The following is a 9,144-nucleotide window of genomic DNA, read 5'->3' on the forward strand; positions in this document are numbered from 1 at the left end:
TAATGTAAAATCGGTAATGTTGTGCGTCATTCCATTTATATTTGCTTTTAGGGGCATGCAAAACTGCTAAAATGCTTTCTAGAATAAAGAATGAATTACTGTAGTATAGTCAGAGAAATACATCCGACTCACGACTGAACACACAGAATGATGTCCTCACTGCTAACTTTTCTCTGGTTTCAGCTGGTCTAGCTGGTGTTTAATTGACTTTAGGTGGTCTCCCAGCCCGACCTGTTAAAAAGTGCCCAAAACCCAGCCTGACAAGCTTAGACCACCAAAATGGTTTAGTCTGAAATTTAATTAAGCTGCTTGTTTCAGCAGGGATGACAGACAGACATCAGACAGACACCAGCTGCTCTCCACCCTCACTCTACCTACAGTGACCTCTTGAGAGAGAGCTCTAAGTAGTGTGCGGGGCTCATGGGTACTGTGCTGTATTCTGTTACAGATTGAATATGATGAGAATCACCGTTTAGCCTCAGTATTCGCTGAAAATAAAAATGTCAATGGTAATTTTCTGTGGCAATTTTCTATGGCCTCTTCTGTGGAGAGAATATTTGATTTTGCCCAATTCTCTCTTTCACGCTCTTCCTCTTTCCTTTGAAACCTTCTTTACGAGCCTCTGAGGTTTAGCTATCATTACAGTATCATAATTTTAACGGTAATATGTCTGTCTGAAGAAATGCAAGTGCCCCTCGTTACCCGAAGTAGTTGACTTTACTAGAAAATTGTGCTGGAACCAGTTACCCTAAATCATTCAAGTTTTGACACAAGGTAAAACTAAACAGATGAAGTTGTATTAACATAGAACCATAATTGGATGTGGTGGACAAATCAAGTTTACATTAGTAGTACATCCATCCATCCATTCTCATTAGCAGGGATCCTCAAATCTGGCTCGTGAGATCCACTTTCCTGCAGTTTGGCTCCAACCAAATCAAACTCACCTTTATAATGATCCTGAAGACAGTGATTAGCATGCTCAGGTGTGTTTGATTAGGGTTAGAGCTAAACTCTGCAGGAAAGTGGATCTCGCTGGCCAGATTTGAGGATCCCTGCTCATTAGGGTCTCAAAGCCTATCCCAGCATATCGGGACACAGGCAGAAAACACCCTGAACGGATGGACATTAGTCTGTAATCAAAATCATTAGTTCATTAAATATAAAGTCAACTATTCCTTTTCTAGTCTAATTTGTATAAAATAACTAAGTTAAGTATATTGTAAATAATGAATATAATATTACTGCTACTTTAAATAATTTATTAACTTGCGTAAAGACGTTTCTTGTAATTTAATTAATTATACTGTTTTGATTTTGATATTAAATACATTGTTTAGATAAAACTGGAAAAGAAAAAAAATCAACAATAAATTTAAATGTTCCAGTGTATTTTATTGTTGACAAAACATTATAAGGTAACACATCAAATGTATAATTGTAGCAATAACGTAACATTACCCCCCCTTCAAAGTGCTAACCAACATCTTCAAATGACCTCGTCCTTTCATATGCGTCTGCTTACATATGTGATCGCTAGTTTCTGCGTCTTCCTCGCCTGTGTGCTAGGAGATGTTATAGCTAGCGTATAACAGTGAAAATGCAGAAGCCCGGAAAATTCAGTGTTTGGCGGGTAAAGAGTTAAATTGTGGCTATAAATGCAACAATTTACCCATGTCAAGTCAAGTCACTGTTATTTATATAGCGCTTTTTACAATGCAATGATTGTATCAAAGCAGCTTTACAGTATTACAGTATTAAACGGAAATAGTCTGTCGAAATAGTGTGCCGTTCTCCTCTGGCCAGACAAAACCAGCAGTTTAATTCTAGGCTACAGCAAAGTCAGATTGTGCAGAGGACTCATCTGGTTCCCGTGGTCTTGTCCCAATGGCCGTCTAGGTGACGAGGTCTACGGAGGGGATCTGTCTCTGGGGCACATCTCCACGACATAGTCTCCATGTGCAACCTTAAACACCTTTTTGAATTGGTACATTACCAAATCGAAGAGACATCCTCTAAAATTAGCAGTAAGCACACAAACATACACATGAACTGAAAATTTGAATATTGCAAGCAACTAATTTGATTTCAAAAAGAGCCGAACTTAGGTCTTTAAAAGTCTGGTTTCTAGATCTAGGCTCTAAATAAGTTTGCGAGATGTTTTTTAACATCCACCAAAGGAAAATAATGGCCTGACCCCTCTCCTCAACAAGTTGCACAATTTGAATTGCCATTCATACCACACAAGAGCCAAAAAAGTTTTTTTTCATTATGTATAACATGTAAATCCTGTTGTGACACATGAACCAATTAAATATAAATAAGAACAGACTGCATTTACTTGAATTCATTCTCCTAATAAGCAAGCAAGACATAAATATTAGCAAGCTAGTGTAATTACCTTTAAATTAAATGGAAGTCTGAATCATTTCTTATCCGATGCAATCCGGGTTAGATCAACAACCAAAAACATTACAGCAAAAGATTCAGCGCATGTTATGCTAAAGCAAAAATAAATGTAATCTTTAATAAAAAATACAATAATTTTCTTCACCTCAAGCAATATTCTTATTTTTCAAGCCCTCCCCTCCAATCACCTGTTATATTAAAAGACTTTTCACCATCTAATCAATTCCATATGGATACAATTAAGTACAATTTTCTCACTGAATACATCAAATCACAGAAATAAAATAAGTTGCGAAGAGCTTTTGGGAGCACACAACCTTCTTGTCGTTCTCTGTCCAAATTTGGTTCTGTTTTTCTGTCTCTGGGGCACATCTCCATGACATAGTCTCCATGTGCAACCTTAAACACCTTTTTGAATTGGCACATTACCAAATCGAAGAGACATCCTCTAAAATTAGCAGTAAGCACACAAACATACACATGAACTGAAAATTTGAATATTGCAAGCAACTAATTTGATTTCAAAAAGAGCCGAACTTAGGTCTTTAAAAGTCTGGTTTCTAAATCTAGGCTCTAAATAAGTTTGCGAGACGTTTTTTAACGTCCACCAAAGGAAAATAATGGCCTGACCCCTCTCCACAACAAGCTGCACAATTTGAATTGCCATTCATACCACACAAGAGCCAAAAAAGGTTTTTGTCATTATGTATAACATGTAAATCCTGTTGTGACACATGAACCAATTAAATATAAATAAGAACAGACTGCATTTACTTGAATTCATTCTCCTAATAAGCAAGCAAGACATAAATATTAGCAAGCTAGTGTAATTACCTTTAAATTAAATGGAAGTCTGAATCATTTCTTATCCGATGCAATCCGGGTTAGATCAACAACCAAAAACATTACAGCAAAAGATTCAGCGCATGTTATGCTAAAGCAAAAATAAATGTAATCTTTAATAAAAAATACAATAATTTTCTTCACCTCAAGCAATATTCTTATTTTTCAAGCCCTCCCCTCCAATCACCTGTTATATTAAAAGACTTTTCACCATCTAATCAATTCCATATGGATACAATTAAGTACAATTTTCTCACTGAATACATCAAATCACAGAAATAAAATAAGTTGCGAAGAGCTTTTGGGAGCACACAACCTTCTTGTCGTTCTCTGTCCAAATTTGGTTCTGTTTTGTCTGGGTTTCTCTTCTTCAAGGGTCAGTGCTAACAGTTCTGACATCACCACTGCGCTCTAACCGCTCTCTGTTAACAGCATAGCTTTGTGTCTGCCCTCTTCAGCACTGGCACAGAATAAATCAGCTGTCTAATGCAGATGTTCTGCCCATCTCTTCATCGTCTCCTTCGGGCCTTTGAAGTCAGGTGCCACTTTAACTGGAGAGTCTTGCCATGTCCAGAAATGAAGAGAGCGACGCTGTGACTGAAGGGTGAGCTTGAGCGAGCCGGTGGAGTTAGTGAGCCGCTGGCAAGGAGAACGTAAACAGTCTGACAGCTGCAGTTTGAGTTGACGGGCGAGAGCGGTGGAAAACAGAAGTGGATGTTTTCGTCACAGAGTGAGCAGTAGCAGAACGCAGGCTGACACGGTAACGGTTGCTGTTTCTGAGGGTCTGGAAGATTTCCCTCGCTATCTCTGTTTTAGTTGGCCTTTCGAAGAACTGTTGAAAAAAAGATTAGACCTCAGATAAGAGCACATGTGCCCAAATGTCAGACTCATGAAACAGTTCATGCTCTCGTTTATGTACCTGAGAGTGACTCACACTAACTGTTCAACACTTTTACCTCTTGTTATTTGAGTTGTTCACCATTGGCATCTCTGTTTTGGTATCTCTCTGTTGTTCCCAGTTATGGTTAGTGAAAATCCCTAACCCTTAGCAATACCCGCAACACACACACCCCAAAAAATTTTATTTTTACACGCCAGACATTTAAACGGGCAAAATAATTAAACAGACTTACAAGTCTTAATTCAAGTAAATGCTGTTCTTTTGAACTTTCTGTTCATCAAAGTCTCTTGAAAAAAAAGTGTCATGGTTTCCAGTAAAACATTAAGCATCACTGTTTTCAATTTTGATTATAAATCTTTCTTGAGCAGCAAATCAGCATATTAGAATGAAGACTGGAGTGATTTTTGGTCAAATAAATGCAGCCTTGGAGAGTATAAGAGACTCCTTTCAAAAAAAAGAATACAAATAAAAATTGCTGACCCCAAAACATTTCTGCAGTGTCTCTATGTAGTACACATACCTTTTTTTATTTTAAAAAGGCAAGAAAAATCCTGTTTTCCATTAAACGACGCAACTATACTGCATATGGAAAACGCTTGCATCTGAGCTATTTGTTTCATTTGAAGTGACAGAAATGTGTTTTAGTGCAGCTGAAGTGTTTATGTGTCTGCTTGTTCCAGCCGTCTCTCCTCAGCAGTATGCTAATGAGTTTCATTTAAACGTCTATCTTCAGAGGCCTCTGCCAAATTAAGAGCCCTTGCACCGCTCTGCTGCACTTCCTGTTTGCTTTGATGTCTCTCAGAGCCGTACCCTCCATTACCACATCCCTCTGTCAGATATCCCAAATGCTATGTGCCACAGAAGACAAGGCTTGTGGGAAGGATTTTGAAGACAAGGCTGACATCTTACAGTGATGTTAGCCTCGTTACGAGAGCAGGCCTAAATTTGTTCAGTTGTTTCATGAACACATATGATGACTTAAAGTTGTCAAGAGGTTGCCTTTGTTGTGACAGTGAAGCTTCATTTCCAAATGTGTTTAAGATCCAAGATGTGACTGAGATGAAAATGTTACTTCTCAAAAATTGTTATTTCATTGCTTCAGAAACGTAAATAAAATATAACTGAGAACTCTATTAAGTGTCAACGGTGTCTAAAATACTATATTTCTTCCCCTTATTGAGGAGAAGTAAAAGTAGACACAAAAAAGGAGAATTTGATGATAAATGTTTTTAGTTCATATTGAGAACACAGACCATTGATTGCAGACTTGTGTGAACTTCAAGTGGAAAATATTACCAGTAGTAATTACCAGTGTTGGGGAAAGTTAATGCATTACAATATTGTGTTACTTAATTAAAAAAAGTAACTAATTGCATTACTTAGTTACTTTTTTATGGAAAGAACCTCGCTCCCAATTTCTCTTGACATGTGGACAAGAGAGCTATCAGTTAATAAATGGGAAAACAAAGTAACTTGCATTAATTTTCTTGTCAATTCAAAAGTAATGTGTTACTTTGCTAGTTACCTGAAAAGGGTCATTTGAGTACATAACTCATGCCAGTGTATTACTTGTAACCACAACACTGGCAAATTTGAGTTCCAAGGACATGAATGAACAAGCAAAGTCATATTTTCTCAGAAAAAAAACAAAAACCTATCTACAGGTGCATCTCAATAAATTAGAATGTCGTGGAAAAGTGGACCAGTGAGTGGAAAGCAAGTCTGATGTGAATTTGAATGAATGATTTCACAAGTTATTTACATTTTATATGATATGAAGGTGTAATAACAGGTGATAGACAGCAAGGAAGTTAATTTATCTTTTACAGTTTGTTAACTGTGTAACACATACATTTACCATATACAAATAAATAGATATAAATGAATAATTTTCATGTTTGAAATTCAAATGTAATTTTTTGGGGGGTTTACAATGCTTCAAACTTGAATCTGTGACATGTGATAACATCAAACGGTCCACGTTTCCCAAGTGCAATTGAAAGCAGCATCAGATATCTTTGGCCAGCATCAGTCACCCATAGGTCGATTACTCTTGTCGTTCCACTTACAAAATCTACACACAGCCTTGTCAATAGATGCACATTTTCTGGTTTCAAATTCAATTTGGTTTTTGTGAATTTATATTTAATTTTGCGTTTAAATAGAGTCCAATTAAAGGTTATAATCAGTATTTTTCCCCTCAGTCTCACTGTTTATTAAAGAAATGAAAAGTACTTTTAATGTGAGATGAAGACTCCGGTTATATTGGTAACCTAATAATATTCTTATTCTACATGGGAGCTGGCGTGCTTCGACCTCTTAACCAGAGTAATACTAGTCACTGTATCTCATTAACCAACTAATAACTTTTTGCCTTCCACACCACTTGGGGTTATTTGCTATTGTGTGTTGTTTATATAAGCTATCATTCAAACTGCTGTCTTAATATCGGTTTGAAAAATCCCATATTGGTGGAATCTTATGAAAACCCTATGAGTGTCTTACGGCTTGTTTAGAAAAAAAAAAGTTCAGCAATTAAAAAGATGCCGCTTGTGAGTTTTCTTTTATATGAATATATAATGTTATGTTAATACATTATATTGGCGTCTTGATGAATGGTGACAGAGTTTGGCTGTTGTCGTGTTGAACTCTCAATTGTAGTGTAGGAGGGGATCACTTCACCTCATCTCAGAGTACAGCTGAGCTCATTAACCAATCAGCCAGCAGAAGTGAGGGGGCGGTGAACACGAGCAGTGAGGAGAACGTGAAACAATAAACACGTTACACAACGGCCTGCGCTCCTTCTCAGAAGTGGAACTCTTAAGATGGTTTGCCATGTTATTACTTATAGTTTATAGTAGGGTTTTCTGTGCTCTTGCAATGTTGAATAATGTTAGTTTGGCACAGCGCTTCCTGCTGGGAGAACACAAGCTTCATATCGCTTACTGTAAATGACACAAGCTGTAGAAGTTAAACTGCACAGCTGCTGCAGAAGTTGATGTGGAAATGAGGCTGGAATTAACATGTCAGTTTAGACAATTCAGAATGGGTTTGCTGACAGAGCAGTATTTTTTCTTTAGCGCTTTATATAATATTGTTTCATAAGTTTTTCTAGGCAGATTTTTACATGCACATTTTCATGGTAGTGCTATAATATACTATGAAAGTGTACCATAAACATAAATGTCATAGTATATGAAAAATTTTATTCAGATCATGAGCATAATACATTAATGTTTTTTTCCCCCCATACATAGTACACTCTTAAAAATAAAGGTGCTTCAAAAGGTTCTTCAAGCGATGCCATAGAAGAACCATTTTTGGTTCCACAAAGAACCATTCAGTCAAAGGTTCTTTAAAGAACCATCTCTTTCTTAGCTTTTTATAATCTGAAGAACCTTCTTTCGCCCCAAAGAACCTTTTGTGAAACAGAAAGGTTCTTCAGATGTTAAAGGTTCTTTATAGAACCATTTAGACAAAAAGGTTATTCTATGGCAGTGTGAAGCACCTTTATTTTTAAGAGTGTACTGTTACTTGGAGGGCCATGTAAATTCCATGGAACATGAATTTAGTAATAATATTTTGAACTTTTTTCACACTTTGTATTATTCTGAACCCCGTACAGCCTTTACATGGTCTCCTACATTTGCAAACACTGGTTTAATATTCTTATTTGCATATTTAAGAGGTTAAAAACATTGAATGGTCAGGTTCAGCACATGATAAGCATGTGACTTATTTCCAACTGTGGAAATAGTGTTCCTGCTCTTCTGTTTTAAAATGATTAACCTGTTTTAACTGTTTGTTCTTCATCTGTTTCTCTTAGATGCTAAAACTAAAGTATGCCTGTAATGTAGGGAACTAGCGAAAAATCACCCCAATATTAATATAATTTTCAGTCAGGTGGATCAGTGCCTAAAATAGCCACAATTATGTTAATTTGAACTTTTTTCCAGTGATTTGAAGTTGACTTCCATTATCGGACTAAAAAGATATCAACCATAAACTCTTTGGATACTTTCTGTGTCTGAAAGCTCATGATTGTTGTCTTCTTATGCTCTTTGAGATTCAACCAGTCCTCAAAGTAACTTGTCCATCATAGGCCCCAAAAAACTTATTCTGAGTTGGATGTTCTCAAGATCCTCTGGTTTGGTTTTGTTCACAGCTACAGAATTTGGATTTGGATGTTAGTCTAATTCTACAGAGAATTGTACTGTAAGGCCCAATCCCAATTCTATTGTATATCCCTTCCCCTTCCCCTTCCCCTTCACCTACCCCTCCGCCTACCCCTTCCCCTTGTCCCTTGAAACAGAGTGTCAAGGGGTAGGGGTGAAAATATTCCCCTAAGAATTGGGACACCACTACTATGCCGTCACACGTCATCATATGTCGTCTAGCTCCTACAATACACACACCTATACTGGTGTGCATTAGTCTTTAATTACCGTTCTTTATTAATGCGCTGCTTACTGACACACACACACATCAGATATCGCGCAGCTCACACATCCAGGAGAAAATAAACTTGTCAACGCTGCCCCACGAGTTTTATTAATAATACATTATACTTTCCAGCAACAAGAGGATAAAATCGCTGTTTTTTTAAGTAAACTCACTCTAAAAAGAGAAACGCACAGACGCAAATACACGTAACTTTCATCTCTCTCTCTCTCTCTCTCTCTCTCTCTCGAATTGGCAATATTTGAGAAAAGGGTTTAGCGATTTATAGTTATTGGGGGGACTAGCCCCCTAGCCCCCCTACGGTGGTTATCGCCCTGATCAGACATGAAAATATGTTGTGGCACTATCGTGCAGTCTATAATGATATGATGTTAGTTTGCAAATATTAGCGATTTTTTGCAAACATTTCTTTGAGTAACATGACCGTAAATATGAACTCACGATTGAATGTAGCATAAAACAAATGATTACTTTTTGTTAAAATCTTTATTAATGCCAAAAAATGCTTACATTTATGTGTCTTTTTGTTC

The 9,144-nt window shown here is 36.9% G+C and overlaps 1 protein-coding gene and 1 long non-coding RNA gene across 3 annotated transcripts in view; one reads left to right on the forward strand and one right to left on the reverse strand.

The window, feature by feature from the left end:
• Window positions 1-9,144, forward strand: part of prkcab (protein kinase C, alpha, b) — a 205,940-nt gene that overhangs the window by 9,220 nt on the left and 187,576 nt on the right. The gene's annotated exons all lie outside the window — the stretch shown is intronic.
• Window positions 1-9,144, reverse strand: part of LOC107556613 (uncharacterized) — a 16,660-nt gene that overhangs the window by 5,966 nt on the left and 1,550 nt on the right. Inside the window, exon 2 of the long non-coding RNA XR_001605305.1 lies at window positions 8,516-8,517. This is a non-coding gene — a long non-coding RNA (uncharacterized lncRNA). The remainder of the gene's footprint in view (window positions 1-8,515; window positions 8,518-9,144) is intronic.

This window comes from Sinocyclocheilus grahami, unplaced genomic scaffold (assembly GCF_001515645.1).
Source record: "Sinocyclocheilus grahami isolate Dianchi unplaced genomic scaffold, SAMN03320097.WGS_v1.1 scaffold574.1, whole genome shotgun sequence".
Taxonomy (NCBI): Eukaryota; Metazoa; Chordata; class Actinopteri; order Cypriniformes; family Cyprinidae; genus Sinocyclocheilus; species Sinocyclocheilus grahami.